We start from the raw sequence: 20,498 nt of genomic DNA on the forward strand, positions 1-20,498 counted from the left end.
AGGGGCAGAAATATTTGTTTCTGTAAATACCCGGCTACGTGTAAATGTGGCCTCAGAGTCTTCCCTAGTAAACCTTGCTTGACTGACGTGGGCTGGTTGTTAGCTTGATTAACCTCACCTGGGCCTCCCAGTCTATCAAAGCTGCTCCATGTGCTTTTCTTTCTCGCTCCCTCTCTGCAACAAACATTCACCCCGTCTTTTTTGTATAGCACCGTCGACACCACACGCATGCCGTTTATTACTGCTAAACTACACACTTAATTGTTTGCGTTCACTGTAGTTTTATAAATTGTGGCGGTTTTGAGGGTGACCTTGCGGGGCTCCTTCCTTGTCACATTCCCCGAGTGTATCATACAGGCAATTTACTGTCGGGCTAAAAAAAAAAAAGTTTTTATCATTAAAAGTTATATCTAATTTTTAATTTATTCATTTTTCACATTATTCTAATCATGTTCTCATTGAGCAGCCGTCAAGGCCTTCTTAGCCCGTCAAAACCTAGAAGCTAGAATTTCAGGATTTACTGATGACCCCTTTCCCACAGAGGTTCATGTGCGTCTGGTGAGTGACATGCTGATTATGTTACTGTTTTTTTTACATTTGCAGTCGTATTTAATCATAAACTAGCCACAGCGCTGTTGTTACTGCTGCACCTGGGGGTGCTGGTGCTTCTACCCGCTGCCTCTCCTTGGCGCAGGGAGAGGTTGCTGCCGGCGCAGCTGTGCTGCAATGTCATGTCTGCACTGTGCAGGGTCAGTGTGGCGGTTTTGTTGATAGATTTGGACAACATGCATTTTTGTTGACCCGACGGGTTATGTCCTTGCTGTGCTACCCCCTCGTCGAGTGCCTTCCCTACACTGTAGTGCGCCGCGACCGGCTCTAGGTCACTGTCCTTAGTGTTGTGTTGCGTCACCGGGGCGGGGATCGGCCCACGTAAAGGGCGTTAGGGGTCTGCGGCGATGTCGGCAACCCACCCGACCAGTCTTGAAAAACGGACCAAGGAGTCAAACGCGCATGCGAGTCAGAGGGATCTGAAACTCTGTTGCGCAATAAAAGTGTGGGGTGGCGCGCGTGCCGCACACCTCGCTCCTTGCTCACAGCGTCTCCTTCTCCCGTCATGTGAAGCGGCTTCGCGGGTCAGTCCCCTCGCCCTGTATGCTCGTGGTGGAGCCGAGTGGCGAAGCGGACTGTATGAGTGTGTCGGTCTGTGACACTTTTTTGCTGCGATCACAGCTGGCCTAATGGCCAACACCACGGACCGCCACTGAGTTTAATACACTGGTTCCAATACATTAGGTCGAGCAGCAGTAGACAATCAGAGTTGTCTAACTGCTGCTAGAACTAGCTAATGAAGAACATTTAACTTGTAGCAGCTGAAGACGAAGATATGTGTGTCAAGAGTTCGCAAAGACCAAAGCTAAGCTAGCTAGGAGAGAGAATATTCAACTTAAAATAAAAAATAAAACATTTTCCCATACATTTTCACTGTATTGTGAAAAAAATTGTCTCATGATTATTTTTTTGATGTATCACATATGGGAATTCTAAAGTATGCAGGAATCTTTGAAAGGAGGCGGTCAAGGTAGAGAGATGTGTAGAAGCAATTGTTCTATCACTACAAGCAAAAGCAGTTCACACACCTTTTTTAAATATATATTTTTGTCATAACCAAAAGATAGGAATATAACTTTAACCAGCTGAACTGAGCAGTAGCCATAGACAACATATCCTTATTTGTCACACTATACAGGCCTAAGAAAAAGTATTATCTGCCGACCTATAACACCCAACCAACTTGACAGGATGAGAGCAAACCAAAGCTAACCAAAGCGTACTTTCAATTTTTCCCCCAATTCCTCAGTAAAGATCCAATGTCACCGGTGTACATTGCTAACACTTGTGTCTTACTTAGGTTCATAGCTCTGTGATTGATTATTGATCAGTTTGCTCAAGGTTGCGGGCATTGTCCGTGAATTTAATGAAGCATTGTGTGGATAAATTGACTACGTCGCTAAACTGACGACACACATGCACGGCCCTGCAGCTCCATGGCAGCATCGGGCAGCGTGGGGTCAGCGGTGTCCTCCCCTCAGAGCCCTTTAGCGGCCCCGCTCACCTTGGATTGACCTGATTATTGTTGTGTACTATTTGGAAGCAGACTGTTTAAGCCATGTCAGCTTGCCTAAATAATACCATCACCTGAACAAGCAGGACACAGCAGAGGGCTGAAGGGTGGGGGGGATTAGCCAGCATTTTGGCTGCTTGCTCTCTCGCCTGCTGAAGGGCAGATGGAATTTACTTAGGAAAATAACCATAATTTTATCAAACAATGTCAATATTAATATTAATTCACCCAGGGAGCAATTCTGTGAGTAAAACAATAACAACAAAATAAATGGCAAACATACATTCATAGAAAGACAAACAGACAAAAGGTTCACAAACAGAGTGTGGGCACCGGTCAACACACACATTCACTGTAGAGATGAAGGTCACCTGAGGAATAACCTGCAGAGGCTGCAAGCAATCCAACCCCAGATATGTGCAATCTCAATGGCCAATTCAGAAATGTTAAGACTTTCAATAACACTAATTCAAAATGTTCAAAAGCATTGTCATTGCCAGTTTCAGACGGAGGCAGTTGTCATTTTCATGCTCAGTGCCCGTGTTGTCTAAGTAGCAAATGTACTTGTGTCCATCTGTGTGCCCATGGGCGTGTTGCTCTCAGAACAAGACAAGCTCAGACGCAGTGTTGGCGCATTGCTGTCCTGAAGCAGCAGAAAGATATTGTACCATTGGCAAACCAAAACCTGGGTTGAATTCAATCCTATTGGAAGGGTGCATTATTCTTTTAATAAGATATGACTGTATCGGCGGGTACACAACGTTACAATGTTGTTTGATGCGTAAAAATGTATTTGTTTTAGGGGAAACTAACTCAGAGGTTAATGTGTCACTATGACCTAAAGTGCTATTTTTACTCCATCCTGTGGATGGAACTCAAACGCCTCTGTCCGGGCTCAGCCTGTCCTCTCATCCGTCTGTGTGAGCGAGTGGAGGCTACTTCAGAGTTTACAAGCCCTCTAAATAAATAAATTAATAGAGCCTTTGGACCCCTATGTTTCCAAGTATACCACAATAATGGAGTATTGTTATTTAATTCAATTCAGTTTCTTTTTTATAGCCCAGAATCATAAATTACAAATTTGCCTTGGAGGGCTTTACAATCTGTACACACTGTCCCAGGACCTCACATCGGATCAGGAAAAACCTTTGGGAGAGCAACAGAGGAGGATCCCTCTCCCCGGATGTCATGTGTACAGAATAAACAATGTAACAGAGCACATTCAATGAATATGTCATTGAAATTATTCATATAATGAGTAGTAGGCATGGACTATAATCCAAATAACCATGATCCATGTCAGCAGAAGGAGATAGATTAACATAAAAGTATAATTACTGGACACAATGACAAGGGCCATTGTTTGTTATTTGAGCTTCCAGGCTTACTTAAATGTCACCTCCATAAGAAGGTAGAGGTTTTGGATAATCACTAATATGTATTAGTGTGCAAGTTGATTGATTTGTAGCATTGTTTAGGTAATAAATCACAAAATGTTCTTAAATGCACCTGAGTTAAACTTAAGGTAAAAAAACCAGCTCTTTTTAAAAAACTTCCACCACTATTAATAACTAAACGCTTTCTTTAAATTTGTTATTTGTCCAAATAATGAGAAGCACTTCATGAGATAAACAAAACAAGCCACACAGTAGATATAGTCTGTGTTCAAATCTTAAACAATAACCTCCATGTATAAAAAAAGAAGCCAAGAATGGAATTAACCTTTTAATTGTAGAAGCAATAATACATCCATAGCCCTCCAGCCTCACTGCTGTACAGTGTAATTAAATCTCATCTGTTAAATGAGGGAGAGCATTCACAATTATGTGGTGTTGTTTATTGGATTGCTTCCATGCATCTTGTGTTCAGTATGGCTGTACACATTGCAAATATCTAAATAACAGAAGCAAAGAGATGATGGGTCTTGCATATGTTATCGGTCAGAGAAAGCAGCATGAACTAATCAGTATGTTTGTTTATCCATATATCATGTGTTTGTCACCATGAGTGACATGAGTCAGATGAAGATGTCATTTCCTACTGGTACACTATGTATGTGGGAGCTTTCAGTAGAACCCAAATCCGACCAGTACTTTCTGCTAACGATGGTAGAACATATAAAGAAATGGTGAAATTAATTCACTTCTCTTGATGTGTTTTTTTGGTTAAAGTCCAATAGAAACATATTAAAACACATATAACATTAATTTTCTTTTAGATTTATGGTGTGCCCAAGTTTACTATGTGATTGCGCAACAGTTTTCACAGAAAACACCTCGATTATGATCCTTGTTCATGCTGCCAAGCCATTAGCTTCCATTTCATCGCCTATTCTGAGCGCTAACACCATGGAGGGATGCCAAAGCGCTTTCCTTGTCAGGTGTGCCGTTGCTGGGCTGAGTGAGTCGGATTCCAACAAATGGACTCAGCTGAATCTGTTTTGTAGTGTTTTACGTCCTGCGCCAGGTACACTCCCCAGCTCCTCCACGCCGCTAAGCTTTCAGATCTTGGAATGAGACTTGAGAGCATGAAGGGAGAAAACAAAGATGCAGCAGAAACATTGTTTTGGCATGTTACGCTGATCCCTTCAAGAGCCGAGAGGGGAGAAGCGGGATGTGGAGTAGAACTACTGGGAAATATCTCTTCGATATCTGGCAGCAGGGAAATAAATGTAATCCCTTCCTGCTATTATCTTCGTCTGGGCTTGTGCGTACTTGAGATAATGTCGGCTTGGAGGAGTAGAGTAAAAGCATACTCTCTCCAAATAATGCATGCATCTGATTAGCCTTTGGCTGTTGTTGGTGGACAGGGAAGTGGCATTATCTCCTGCACCTCTGGCGGATGGCAAATATACACAAAAAAAGAGGAATTGAATAAGATGAGAGGATTGTGGAAGTGGAAGATAATCATGTTTGATCCTCATCTTCCCTTTTGTAGTTTTTAAACAAACTCTGTCGCACATGTATGCCTTCCATAAGATGAAATCCATTTATTTGCCTGTGCAGAATGGGACTGTCCAAATCTATCCATTCAGCTGACAACCACGGGGGCTTTCGATGTGGAGACAGGGTCATGCCCCCGCATTCTGACTCAGTTTAGAGAACAGGGTCTCTCCATCCTAATGTGCATCCTGCAGGAACGTGAAAATAAATTGCCTTGTAATTTGACATCTTTCCCCGGCGCAGGCAGCCTCATACGTCGCGCTTTCATGTATTTTTCATGGAAATATAAACTATGAATTACAGGCTCATAAAACAGATGATGCATGTTTTTTACTGTGTGTTAAACACTGGTATTGTGATGACAAATGGAGCCCGCGCTGTTTCCTGCACATGCCATCAGTATGTTGATAGGTATGCCATAAGTAGGTTGATAATTACATTTTTTTAAACTTCATTATTTCTTTTGGATTCCCCATCAGAGTCCATACTGCAACTCTGATTCTCTTTTCTGCTTCAGCACGCCTAATGGATCAGCCTGAGATTCAGGACTTATTCTCTTCGTCATTCCGGCTCTCTAAGGGGGAAGTAGTATGATTAAGAGGAGGAAGAAACACTGGAATCCTCTTCCCTCTGAGGGTTCTGGCACGAACTTCCCTTTTTCTCTTTTGTCTTGGATGTGTTTTTCCCGTCTCTATCCTTCCCTCTGATGCACACAGCTTCCTCCTTAACATTGTTAAAGGAGGTGATGGAGCGATTCCGATGGGCCGACGTGTACTCCCGCCTCTCGAATTTGTTGCCGCTGTTGTTGTTGTTATAAGTTCGATGTCTTCCTCTCTCCCCTCTCCTTGGCATCTGTCGGCTGCCGCTGTGCCTGCAGGAAACCGGAGGAGACGACTGGCATCCTCAATGAGGGGAGTGGAAAGCGGCGCTCGCCTTCACGCTCCAGCGCCTGCACGCCCGAAGAGATGGCGGGGGAGAGGGAGAGGTGTAGGTTGACGGGTCCAAAACAGCTTTTTGCATTCACTCAAACACACATTATCACATATACATATGCACACTGCGCATTCGGGCACACAAACCCGGGCAGGACATGATGAAGGAAACGCATGAACAATATTGCGCAATCTTATACAGTTCCAATGCCTCCCATAGAGAGTTAAAAATAAACCTTCAATACAACTTAATGGCACAATAAAGGTTGGTTTATTTGTAGAGCAACTGTATGATTAAAAACAATGGCTTTATTAAAGACACAAAGCAAACAAGAAGACATTCATAAAAGATATTTAAAAGTGTATGGAAGTGGTATTATACACGGCCATGGACACTTTATGAAAAGGAAAAGTTCTACACATTTTAGGTTGCTCGTTTTCTTTGGACGATACAAGTTTCAGTGCTTAACAGATGTATGCACTCTTAGAATTAAGGGTTCCAAAAGGTTTCTTCCTCAGGGGCGAAGATTCTACCCCGAACTAAATGCTTCTCAAGGCCCCTTTCATGCAATAAACCCTTTTTTGGAAGAAAGACTGCTTTAAAAGCACTGATGCGATGATCCCCCGGGCCCAAACATCCCCCAAAACCGGGCTTGTGAACCAAGATTGTTGTGAGTTGCATTGCACTGTTGGCCGTTCAGGAGTATAATAAGGCCCACAGCTGCTGGACGTGCTTTCTGTAGCCGCAGGCTAAGGCGTTAAACTTAACCATGGTGTGGGTTCATGGTCTGTGAAAAGGTTATGGGTTGTATCTTTTATGGGGGTTATTGGTTGAGCAAAATGGTTTCTCCATGTTAAGGACAAGCTGAATAACTGGTTATATTCAGCTTTTTATTATAGACGAGAACTTTCTCGCTTCCATTTGTGATAGATGAGTTATGAGTTTGTTCCCCCATTAGCATTACGACTTGGCTGACGCAACCAGTAAACCTAAGTTTGCCATAAAGTCAGCAAGTTAGTCGCAGGCTTCTTATTTTTGTCGGTTTAGGTTGTTGTGTCTTTTGGATCCATCAAGAAGATCAAAGGTGCACTTGAAGTTCATATTTGCTATCTAACAGTAGGTTTTTAATCACAGTGATTATGAATGTACATTTTGTTATAAGAAAAAAGAAAGAACGGTACGAGCAGAACTTCTGGAAGACCCTAAACAAGTTCCAAGGCTGTGCTAAAATACTTTTATATATTAGAATGAATAGTCCCTGAATGCCATCTGGAATAAAGGACACAGCCGTATAAATACTTGTATAAGCTGTACAGGATTTATTGACCTTGATTGGCCAAAACATCAGTGAACAATTTCACGTATGAGGCACATGAAGACTTATTTTATACCTATTCAGTGAGTTTCTATTCACTGTGTGGGTAGCCCCTTTGACTCACTCGTAAATTCTTCACTCTGCATGGTCTGTTCTAATCACCTTCATTTTATCACGGGTGATAATCTTTTCATTCAACTTCATTTGAAAGGTTTTGATGTTGAACTAATACATTTTCTGGTTGTGCGAATTTGTGAGCACTTGATTTGGTCTTAGGGTACCTCAGCTATCTGAATAAAAGATACAAATTAACATCTGAAATATACAATAAAAAAAAACTTCTCCAAAAAGGCAACCCAAAATTATTTAAATCTTGTCAGTTAATTTGGACCAACTGGGCTGTCATTACCAATGCCCTGTAGACCCTGGTATAGCCAGAAACAAAGTGCCAGATTTCACAGATTTCATGTAAGATTCCAAGGTGAATTTGAATACCAGGACAAGCATTCTGTCAGTAGCTGAACAGATTGCTGAAGCCTGGTCCAAGCACGTGGGTGAATCTGGCGCTGCGATGTGGAAAACATGATGACAAATTGTCCCAACAAACGTTGTGTTGTAAGTTTAAAAAATGCAATTAGATGCAATTAAATAAGCTCTTTGAGCCCACTGCCACCACACTCAACATCAAAGTACATTTTAGTATCTTTTTAAAATGAGAATTATGACCCAAGCATGAATGAAAATCGTAGAAAGCATGACTAATTACAAGCCTTAGGACTTTTGCTTTGGTCAGTATTTTTACTGATATATACTCTCAGGAACATAGCTATCACAACCCAAAGCAAAATGCAATTTAAATGTAGCATGGCGTGACAGTTTTAATGAAATGTTCCTCGCTTTAAGCAAACAACACTTGAAAACCCGGCCTCCAAAACAAGCTTGAATAATATAATGAGCAATTGGTTCTTCATAGGTCTGAAGCACATACCGGCTTTAAGGCCTTTAAGGATGGCAGTGACGCTAGGGTGGTCCACCACTTTCTTCAAGACTTAAATACCTCAACAACTATAAGACGGATTGGCAGAACATTTTCAACAGACATTAGGGTATTCCGACTCAAAGCAGCATTGGATTCAGTGGCATCTAACGGTGAGGTAGAAGAGTGCATGTTAGAGCGCTACTGCGGCCTTTAGGTTATGTAGAATGGCGACCTATAAAGCCTGTGTTTAGTTTGTCCATCTGGGCTACTGTAAAAACATGATAACATGGTGGCCTCCGTGAAGCGGACACACTCCCTATGTAGATATAAATACAAATATTCTTTGTTTTCAATGGTGTATAATAACCTGAGCCTTAGTGATGACTATTGTATTCCATATCTTCTATTTTTTTCCCTAAATTTCATGCCGTACCAACCTCCGTTAAACCCTGACTTTTACACGAGAAGCTGTTATGTTTTACCAGATATCACGGTGAGTGCTTGTTGGTCAGACAGATTAAGGTAAAATAATAATAAAAACTAAAGTTTGTGCAGTACTACAGTGTTTTCTCTCACATCTTCAATAAGTTGTACTTTTCATCGGTGCCCAACTTTCTTTGCATGTGCATCCAGAATAGGTTTGCAGTTCATTTGGATCACGCTGCTTCTTCCAGGAATGTAAAGATCGTAGCTCCCTATATACAAGGTGTCTTAGCCGAAGTAAACACTAGACATTTACTCTCTGAATAGTTCATGTAAGAGCTGTGATGAAATGACACGCTAACATTATGTCTTTGTCTCCTTGACATGCACTGCCGTTAAAAGACATAATGACTTTAACTAATGACGTGTTGGTAGTTTACCTACTTTTAGCATCCGTCAGACTAATGTGGGTGCGATATGGCCCATTATATATGTACTACCCTTCTGCCTTACTATTGTTAGCCGAGTAAATGATTAGTTTCCACATATGTTTGCAGATCACAGCATGCAAACATGACATAATACCAATAACAAACTGTATTTATTTTTGCCCTACAAACAGATGGAAAAACAAATGGCAGATAAAAGTACTATTTTATTCTCTTTTTCTTTTCCATAAATCACAGATGAGCTCTTTTTAAAAATGTTAAGTCATTGAAGAAGAGAGGAGCGTTTGCAGGGCTTATGCCCTCAGGCAAGTCATTCAAAAGTTAAGGAGCTCTAACTGCAAAGGTTCCATAACCTTTGCGTCGAAGTTCAGATCTTGGAACAATGACAGGAGAAATGTCTTGGGATCTCTGGCAGCGAGTGGGGAACATATCCGCTGGCAAGGTACCTTTGGGCTTTGATGGTAATGAGTAAAATCAACAGGTAGCTGGTGCAGAAGTGTGAGGATCAGTGGAGTATGATCGTGTTTCTTAGCTGGCAGCCGCATTTTTAATGATTGGAAAAAAGGAGAGATTCTTTCTCGTTGATATCAGAGCAGTGAGGTCAATTAGTCTCGTCAGAAAGTAATATAGGCATGACTCACAAAAAAATAGAGGTGAAACGTTACAGAACAAGATTGGATCGTGAATTCTCCTTCTCTACAAGAGCATTCATGCCAAACTTTTGAGGGGAAGCACTTTACTGCAATAAATATCCTTGTATGCTGTAGAGTCAATGTTTGTGTGGACCTAAAACAAATGTGTGGCCACCCTTATAACTTAGTTTTACACGGGTCCAAAATGGAGATCCAATCCCAACCAATACCTTCTGACCCAACCCAACTGCAGAGACCCTAGCTATATTTGTATTTCTTCTTTCAAGTCAAGGAGTTGTATGCTTGCTTTAGAAAGGTTTCCTTGCACATCCAAACCAGCAATCTGAGAGTGAAGACAAAATAAGGCATGGTGGGCCAACACAACATATACATATTCAAGTGTAGTAGCCGTAGGGTTTACAAGGATTGTACATATTGCTTTCAACTCCCAGCATGAAACACGTCTAAAATAATACATTAGTATGAGTAATAAGCCTAGTACTTTGTGAAGGAAGAAATCTGCAGCCGCTGCAGATGGTCTCAAGCGTCATCGTCTTCTGGTCAGCCGCTCGCCCCGTTTGTCTCCACGCTTCCCAGTCAGCGTTGTCTATTTGCATCACATAACACCCAGAAGACCAGCAGAGACAGGGAGAGGAAGACGGAGGCAAGGACGCAAGCTCTCAAGAAGGTTACTTCATGCAACAACGCGGACCGCTATGTTGGAATCCATTGAGTTCGGGTCTAAACCCTAATACAGCCATATGGTTCAGAAGAAGGGTATGCCGTAGTGGTGCTCAAAGTGATGAGGAGTTGACACTGTCAGTGTCTATAAAAGTAAGAAATGGATACAGTCCAACAGACAGGCGGTGTTAAAGGAGATATCTGTGAGTGACAGTCAGTTAGTTTGGAAAGTGGGGAAAAAAAGAAGGATGACCTTTATGTGAGGAGAGGTGTCAGCTCCAGGAGGAGCAGGAAAGGGGACGGTGTCTCCTTCGCTTCAGTGACTTCCTCTCTCCTGTACAAGAAAGCTGTCGGCCCTTCCAGGAGGACTCTCTTTTACGCTTTCACTCAATCTCCCTTTATCTCTCTGCCTATCTGCCACTTCTCCCCACCCTTCACTATTTTTATTTTTTTCTTCTATACCAGTGTCTTTCCCAACTCGCTTAATCCAGGCTCTCTCTCTCTTTCTCTCTCCATCCCTCTCTCTACCCCTCTCTCTCTCTCCCTCTGTCAGCCACCGTTAAATCAGATGGATTGCAGGTGTGTTTCCACTCTGAAAGAGGATTCACTGCTGCTCCAAGCCTGCAACCTCTCTGCATGACACAGCGACTCTCCCAATTTACTGTGCCGCAATTTATCCACAGACCCTAAACATACTTAAACAGCATTTATGCATGCAGGCCTCATGGTTATCCTATTTATCATAAACCCCTACCTCTGCATTAATTCTAAGGTGTGATTAACTGTGAACGCCACCGTCGGTGCGTATATGAAGTTGAGCAATAAACTGCCCAGCTTCATCCACTGGCCATTCAGCAATGAAGATATTACTCAAGCGGCCAATCTGTGATTATTCTGAATTCATTTACCACGGGCGTTTTAGCATGAGGCTAGATGTATCCACGCTGAATACGATATGCTATCTCGGCCGCTGTGTATTCAGGCGTATTTTCCTCCCTGTATCCTCAAACCGGCAGAAGCTATCTGTAAATGGTCCCAACCTTTCTCGGCGGGGCGAAAATGACTACCTTGTAAGCTTTGCACCGGCCTCAGCCCTCTCCCAAGATGGTAGTTAAAAAAAAAACGATGTTGACCTATGCGCGGCCTCAGGACTGTATATCTCAGCCAAAACAGCACGGAGGAAATAATCCCCCCAGTTTTGAATTATTATGTGTCCCAAGGTCCCTAAATGGATTTTCTAAGGAGCAATGCAAGGCTGTCGACTATTTCGCTTTGTTAGTGGGTTTTTCCTCTTTTTATATTGATTTCAATAATACCTAGACTTCTATAATCCCACTTATACAATTAGATTTATCCTCACTCTTCCAGTGGTGCACAAGGGCACTTATTAATTGAATCGCTATTGGCAAGTCTCAATTAATTGGAAGGAAAACGGGATTCTAACTGTACAAAATTAATTCAATAGACTACTCTATATCAAGGATTTTACACTGATGGATGACTGAGGTCTGGCCTTTTAAGACAACAGTAAACAATGTGGTTTGGACCATGATGACATTTCCAGATGTCTATGGACTTTTCAAAGAGTCTGTGTGTGGATGCAGGGTCCTATATAAAACCCGTTCCGGCTCTGTCCTCACAAGCTCGCAAAGGTCAGCCTGGACAAAACAAAGTGCTCTAATTATATTTTCTTTAAAGACAATGTCTAGGGAGCACATTGTAACTGCTGCACATAGGTGTTTGTCAGCATTAGGGTTAGATCTGAAAATTGCCTCAGTTTCATGGGTCTCTCTGGGTTTTGATCCTCCAAATACAGGCACTGCTTAAGAGTTGCAGATTGCTCTGTGTTTTTTTGTTCCCTTTACATGCCTGCACTTTGATACTTATGCTCTCACAAAAGTAAAAGAGGATATTTTCATATCAAAAAGTACCCGGCGTCCTTCATCCTTGATGTCTTGTTGTCTTCATGTTTCTGAATTTTCTATTGCCTTCGGGTGACTTTTGCTAAATCATGCGTAAAATACATTTAAAAAAGGCAGGCACAAAGAGGCAGCAACAGAGAAAAAGGAAATCAATAGAAAATGTTTCACAGAGGACAGCAAGGAGGAAAAGTTCAAAACAAATACAAAAGTCAGAGTCTGACTCTCCATAATCCTCCTCTTTGCTGTATATTTGTGACTGAGTTGCAGGAGTTTGGAAGCAAACCCCTCAGTTTAATGATGCTTCTGTTCCTAAAACTAGTTTGACATGCTGAAATAGATGATCAGAGTCGCATTTCCAGCGACAGAGTGCTCATTGCTTTGTCCTTGGCATAATGTGAAATGATTCTGAACTATGTTATTGACAGACCACCCAAATAAGGGTTTGCAGAGTTCATACTGGTCTAAAAAGTAAACCGCTGTGATGGCTGAAGCGAAATATTTTGTCCTAAACTACTTGCGGGAAACTTTCGAATGAAAAGATTAGTAAAAACGCATTTACCAAAAAACATTCTGATTCTAGAGCGGCAAGCATCTCAGTCAAAGTTTTTTTTCCTGGCAGCTTTCATTCTTTACAATGGAGGTGGAGAGGCGAAGGTGACCCCTGCAGAGCAAGTGTCTCAGTCTGAACCACTTTCCCTGTAGCTCTTCCCTGCCACGCAGGCCATCTGAAAGCCAGGCTCGATCCACTTTTCTAAATTGCTGCCATGTAATGGAACACCTTGACCTGACTTCCTTCCCTGCCAAAACTAAATGAAGTTGTTGGTAAAAAGGAGGCCTTAATCCAACTTAGGTGATGCCTGTGGAAAACCCAACGCATCAAACACCACTTTCTTCTGAATTGCTTGCCATACGTTTCTCCAGTAGATCTTCCGCGGGGCTGAACATGGGGAGCAGACAGAAAATACTTAAAAGGATTTGCTGCAATTTCACAAACGGCGCCGTTTCCTTTTCCAATTTTCTTAGTGATGCATGCATTGGGATAAAGAAATAGTAGGCAATCCAGTGTTAAAACAGTAAACTGAAACTGTCTTTTGGTTTTCAGGAGTTTTTAGACCTTAGGTGTCCCTCCAGTTTGACTCAGATGAATAGCAGTTACAGAAAAAAAGCCTGTTTCCTCATATTACAAGTGCTGGAGCACCTTGTTGCATGACCTGCAGCTACAAGTATGGAGTTCAAACAGGAAGGGTGTAACATTTCTGCACTAGAATGTATAAAGAAGTTTCCTTTTTTTTTTTGATACCATCCTTGTTTCCATAGCAATTATTAAGCTCGGAATCTGAATTTTGCAGGATTTACCAGCCAAAAGATGACTTATCTTTCCACTTTTTTGAAAATCTCACAGATATACAGAAGCTCAGTACTCGTTTGAGGGAGCTTTGAAAAAAAAGGGGTTGTGTAACTGGGGCTCAATTTATTCCGGCTGATTGTCATCCTCAGAGTGTACAGTAATCCCCTCAGATCCAAGATTTCGCCAAATCAGACAGTGAAAGTACTGTCCTCTTTAAACACTAGCAGTTTAGAATGAGTTTCTCTCTAGGTTTGACACCTTGGAGGCCTCTGATGAGAATTTAAATGTAGCCGGTTCAACGCTTTAAAATCAGGCCTGCGAGAATGTAATTAGCAATGACTGCTGACTTGAGTGACAACTTGTTTATGCGATGCATCGATAAAAGAGCGATGTTTGCCAAAACCAAAGGGATAAAACAAAGTCCCTGTCCTCAGCCAGCGGCTTAGCGGTTAAAGGAAACTGAATTTCTTATGAAAACATCTAAATACAGTTACCAGAGTACTTAAACATCGATTGACATATTTTCTTAAATCCAAATTTGCATGCATCTCCAAGATGGCTACAGCTATCACAAGATGCTTGGACTCCAACCTAAATAAAAAGCTTTTTCCTCCCCAAGGTAGATGAAGGGGAATTTGTGGGATCTTTCTCTGGTATCCGCTTCAAATGTAGCAATGGGCTGGAAAGTGTCTCTGATTACACTTCCATTGGCAGCCAGGATGGTTTTTTGATCTCAGCTGGAACCCCATTTGCGGCCTCGGTGGACAAAGAAGGCAAGCTGAGAGCCCAGCGCAACGAGCACCGAGAACTCTCCTCAGTGTTGTAGGTCGACCTCTACAACAAACTGTAAACTTCTCCTTCACAGACTCTCCGTGACACAGGCTTTTCCACATTAGTTGCATCTCTGAGAGGACTTTGTGGTGCTTGTTGTCACGGGAGGCTCGGAGAGAGGACCTAAATACAGATGTGTGTTGAAAGAAACTTTATTCTTTCCAAAAAAATGGGCAGGCGCCTCAAAAACAGGATTCCAAACAATAAAGAGAATTCCATTGGCCCGGCACAAACATAGCAACAGGAACAAGCTCACACAGTACAACTCAACAATTGGACAGGAGACAAACAGGGTTTAAATACAAGGGGAAGGTAACGAGACACAGGTGGAAACAACGAGGCTGCACAGGTGAAGACAATCAGGAGACGCACAATCACAAATAAGGCATACAAGGGTAGGAAGTGCAGAGACACAGAGGACAAACTACAAAATAAAACAGGAACCCAGAAGAAAAACAAAAAACGGGACACTTATTGCATGAAGCTGGAAGCAACATTCAAACTATGTTTAATCTCTCAGGATACTAATATAAGCGCAGACCTTTGCAGAGTAGAGGAACATGGAAACCACCATCGAAACATGATTTTGTAAACAGCTTAAGTTGTGTAGACAAACGTCTCTTTTTGTAATGTGAAAGTTGGGTTGGAACACAGAAATGATAATCATGACTTGACCTATGGATTCAGAAATACTATATCTCAAAGATGAACTACAAAGCTTATAAAAGTGATATTTCTCCAGAGTCCTTGTCAAACAGGCATCACTGTTAGCATCTCAGCTAAAAGTAAGCATCAATATATTGGTATATGTTGTATACTTGGAATATGTTGTTTACTGTATTCTTTGACCTGAAGCATACCATACAATAAGCCACATTTGTCTAGCCATATTTCATTTTTGTAAAGCTGGGCCGTTTGGACAGCAGATGTGCAGCAGCAGTAAATAAATCAATGGGCATTAAAAAGGGTAATTGTAAACATGGTCAATTGGCAAAAGACATTGAAAAGGCTGGCGATCCTGATCTGTGATATGTTGTTTACTTCCCATCACTTCTAACAATTGCATTATCGATGTGCACACACAACAAAATTGCATATTCTGGTCTAGCAGTGGTGTAGTAGATTGTGTTTATGGTCAAATAGTGAAACACGTGAATGCATCGTGCTTCTATTCAGACTTTATCAATATTTAACCAAGATCATGTTTTTAACCTCACCAGGTGCTCTGTGTTGCAGAAACATGTTAATCATTCTTAAAACAAATTAAATGTATTGGCAGTGAACAGTGTGTATACAATCAATATAACATAACAATATCAAAATGAAGACATTAGATTTCTTACAAACTGTTTGCTAATTCAAATTAACTGTATATAGCTTTTAATTCATGATATATTGTGCTGTTGTAAAGAATGAAAAATGCTAGTTGGCTCCATACAAAACCACCATAAAACACAAATGAAGTTTGTGCAAAGAACCAATTTTTACACGACTCAAACTGAAATAATGGATTTTTAAAACGGGGGCAACGAAATTACCGGGTTCATCCTCTCAGGATCCCGAATATCTAGATTTTTTTTTTCAGACAATCCATCGAACGATCGCTTTGTCTGAACCAAAGTGGTGAAGGCTGACATTGCGAGAGCAAAACAATGACAATACTGACTAGAAGGGAGGAAAAATGGTGTGCATGACATAACTAAACTGTGACAATGGCAACATTGGGAGAACGTTTGGGAATATAACATAATATTATTATCACTCAAATAAATGACAAACTGTAAGCCATAATGACGGCTATCTCAATTCTGCACAAACATGGTTGTCTACAATATATATATATATATATATATATATATATATATATATATATATATATATATATATATATATATATATATATATATATATCTTCCCACAACAATTTAGTGTGTCACAAAGAAACATATGAAGAATGGGTTAGCTAACCACATTTGTTGCTTTAGAGAAAAAACAGACAGGCCATGATGCCCTTATATAAATGCATCACGACCAAGCACTCAGGAAGCCCAATGAAAGGAAAGGAGCACAATCAATAGCAGGCCCCCTTTTCCGTTATTATTTTCCTCCCTGATCTCGTCCACCAATGCCGATCCTGTTAGCACCATATAATCTCTCTCAGGATGGCACCTCTCCTAGATCCAGCCTACCAGGCTTATAGATTACTGCCTTTTTATTGGAGAGAACAACAGAACAAGGACAGGCTTTATCCACAATTCAAAAAACTATAAGGAGCATGCGTTGCTGTTTAAGCTGAGACCGTCAACAGGCTGAAGCCAGCACACTGAGGTTATGCATCTGATGTTAGGATGCCATTGATTTGGAGCTGCTTGTGTGGAGAGTGGAGGAAAACGTGAATGTGAGAGTGAATGAATATATTGAGGTTATGACCTATCGGAAACATTTAACAATACAGCGCCTCCAACTGTGAGCAGTTACTATGGACCGGGTAAAGAACCAATCTGGTACAACCGGATATTTAACTTTGAATCATTATATAATCACACTTTCCATGCTTGAAATTTATGTACAAATTTAAATGTCGCTTAAATGACTCAGCCTTAACTGAGCCAACACAGAGTGATAAGAGGTATTCTTCTTGTTTCTGTAAGTTTTTAACCACAAGTGACTTTTAACTGCAATGATTATACATGTGTACTCGTATTGTCTCGTATTTTTTTACTCCATATTGTTGTATTTGTGTTTGTTGCTATATGGACCCATGAGTCTGAAATAAAAGGAATATATAATCACTTCCTGAATAACTGAATTGAGGACTGCTGTATATGGTAGATAATGATGAGTTACAGGAGTACAGACTCGGAAAAACTATATCATTGCGTAATTATTAGTTCTTAGATATGTCAAAAGACATACTATGATGCATGAAGTAAACCTGTAAGACTTCAAGTAAGACTGTATACAGTTTTGTGGTTTTCTGTTTTAAAGCCTCGAGTTAGGGGCTTCTGGCCATCCCGGCCATGGTCTTTTATTTTTTACAACCAGAAGTGGAAATGGAACTACTAAATGAACATCATGCTGTATTGAAGTAGACTTTAAACTAGAGATTGAGATTATAAACTGCTGTTTACAATGTTTACTGAGGGAATACATCAAGAGAGAAGTACAGTAAGGTAATTTTCTCATCGACTTCTCGATGCCTAATTTGCCGTATAATCATCTGTTCAGCAGTCCTGGGACTAAATCCACCAGAGATGTGCTGGACCTGGGCTTTATTTCTGCTGATATTTGATAGTTTTCTTCTTTTTGTAATTGTAATGGTGTGGCAATCAAAGAGAGGAATAAAGGAATTTAGCAACTTTTAATTAACTACTACAGAGTTTGCTGTTCCGATATGTTCAAGAGCTACTTCTTGGTCCTCAATTAACACATATCAAGTCTCTCACTTGCTCTTAAGTCACAACTCTTAATTAACAGGCTCTGTTATGGAGAAAGCTGCCGCCCCACAAACTGGCTTTGTGGTGCTTTACAGCATTGATGAAATTATATTTGCGGAAACTCAAGAGCAAGTTGTCCTTGACCCTGTGGATGATCCAGACTGAATACATTTCAAGCAGAAATAATAGTCCAACACGAGCACTGAGCACTGAGTTCTCCCCTGTATGCGGATGGTAGTTTATAGACAAAAGTTCAGCACGTAAAAAACTTACACCACAAGGGATTTATAAAAAAGGCATGTGTATTTGTAAGTTTGCCTTTTCTGACCCTTTCACAGCTCCATCGTGTAAAAGTACCAGAGATATTTGTTGCACAAAGCACATCTCAATTTGCCAATGCAGTTTGAAAGTGCAGCGCAGTCTAAATGTGACAAATTATGTAAAATCGAGCAAATGACCCCCCGACTCCACAGGGATAAACTGACTCAAACTTGCATCCCTTATTGTATGCTGCTTGTTTGATGAGTGCAATTGTGTGCTGCTTGTTGAATGAGTGCATTTCGTCAAAAGGGCTCGGATGTCGGTCCGTTGCTTGCGGCCTCGAGAAACAAACAAATACTGGATGTTGAGCACATTCCCCTCTGAGGTGATCTCAAGCACCGAATAATGTTTTTAAGCATATTTTGTGGAATGCGCTTGTTTCAATTATAGATAATCATTTACTTTTCTCAAGAGGGTCATTTCACACGGTTATTTTGAAAACCCTTTCATTACTTATTGCCACTGACTCACTCTTCGTAACAACAGAGTTTTAACTCACACTGAAGTGTTGTTTTGCTTCTGAAAGCCAAACTTTGCCTGCTCGTCCGAGTTGTAATGCCCAAACGTTGTCCTCACTAAACTGTTTTCCGAATGTGCCCGGTTCACTTCTTTTCACCGTCGCATTTACCATTCCGTGGCGTGTTTTTTTAGTGTGTGTGTGTGTGGGGCGGTGGGGGGAGGGATTGATGAAGCATGATTCGCTGGTGCTTTCAGATGGATGGTGCAAGAAATGGATCACTTGCTTTGATTAAAAGCACCTCGCTTGGCTGGCTTAGCACATCATAATCTAAGAATGGATTGCACCGCAGTGACGCAGTGGTCACACTATTTAGCAACAGCGAAGGTGCAGCCACTGCAGTGCACGGGCAACAAGGCTCACGGGGCAGGTCGCCAATGAGATGTGGCTCCGCACGCGGCGTGATTACATCGTGAACTGTACACAGAATCACGCCGCTGCCCATTAAGAGGTGAGTTTACCGCTCCGACCGTCCGTATCGCTCCTTCGATCTCGCCTCTGAATGCGAAGGTGGGTTTTGACGGCGGCTGTGTGCGGGCGCAGGCATGCCGACGAGCCCGTGCGCGTGATTGAGTGTGCCGACTTATTGACCTCTAGCGAGGGAGGAGCATTAATGTCCAGTGTGCCGTGAAACCGGCCTACTCCGCGTGTCCAAGGTGACTGGCACTGCCCCGTCCCATGGCACACTTCTGCCTCTGATGGATTGACTGGGCCTTGGAGAAGGACCTCTGGTAGTCTACTGTGCCTTTTTTCCCCCTTCTTTCTTCCGTGTGTGTGAATGTGAGTGTGGGAGAAGAAAAAAAAAAAACACTTTTAATTGTCCGCAGAATACAAGTTTTGTTCCTGCCGTCTTCCTTCATCACTTGTAAAGCCGTGGTTCTCACAGTAACTCCTCAGAAGCGTTCACCGACTTGGACTCTCCATGCCTCATGCTAATGAATCCCTGGATACTTTCTTCCCTCTAATGATCCTCGAGAAATGCTCCCATCTTGTCTCCTTTTCACCACCATCTCCCATGCTCCTTCCGTTTAACTAATGCACCTCTTTCATTTGAGCAGCGTATAACTGAATGTGCATTTTTTTCCCCCATCATGTTCTCCTCATCTCTGATTCTTTTTCTTTCTTTTCACTTCAGCTCCCTTCAGCAGCTAAACGGCGTATTCTACATGCCGGTTCCATTTATGGGATGAGGTATAGATTTTCCCCACTGACCACATGTGGAGGCACGCATGTGAGGAAAAACCAGGAACAACATATGAGATTTGATTACAGAATGCCACTTGTGGTTTTGCAAAGAACCTCTCATTAAATCTTTGATTGTCAACTGTTTAACATAAGTGGACAGATTCCAGCTGATCGACTGTGGAAGGAAGAGCGGGGTTTGTTTGACGGCTACATAGCCGATGTACCTTCAATTTATACATTGTTATGCTCGTCGCCGCTGTTTATGCAGCTACTGCATCTGCTGAAGGGCAAACCACCAATTTGTGATCACAAGATTTGAATGTAATGTTACTGCCAGTGCAATTCAAATGAGACAATTACATTTTACCTTGTGAGTATGAGTGGAGCTCTGGAATTATTGTATTTTTGCAGACATTTAAATATAAAAACTTGTTTTTAATAGTGATCAATTATTACTACTA

The sequence above is a fragment of the Clinocottus analis genome, unplaced genomic scaffold, assembly GCF_023055335.1.
Source record: "Clinocottus analis isolate CAN_PGR_092001 unplaced genomic scaffold, fCliAna1.0.p SCAF_13, whole genome shotgun sequence".
NCBI lineage: Eukaryota > Metazoa > Chordata > Actinopteri > Perciformes > Cottidae > Clinocottus > Clinocottus analis.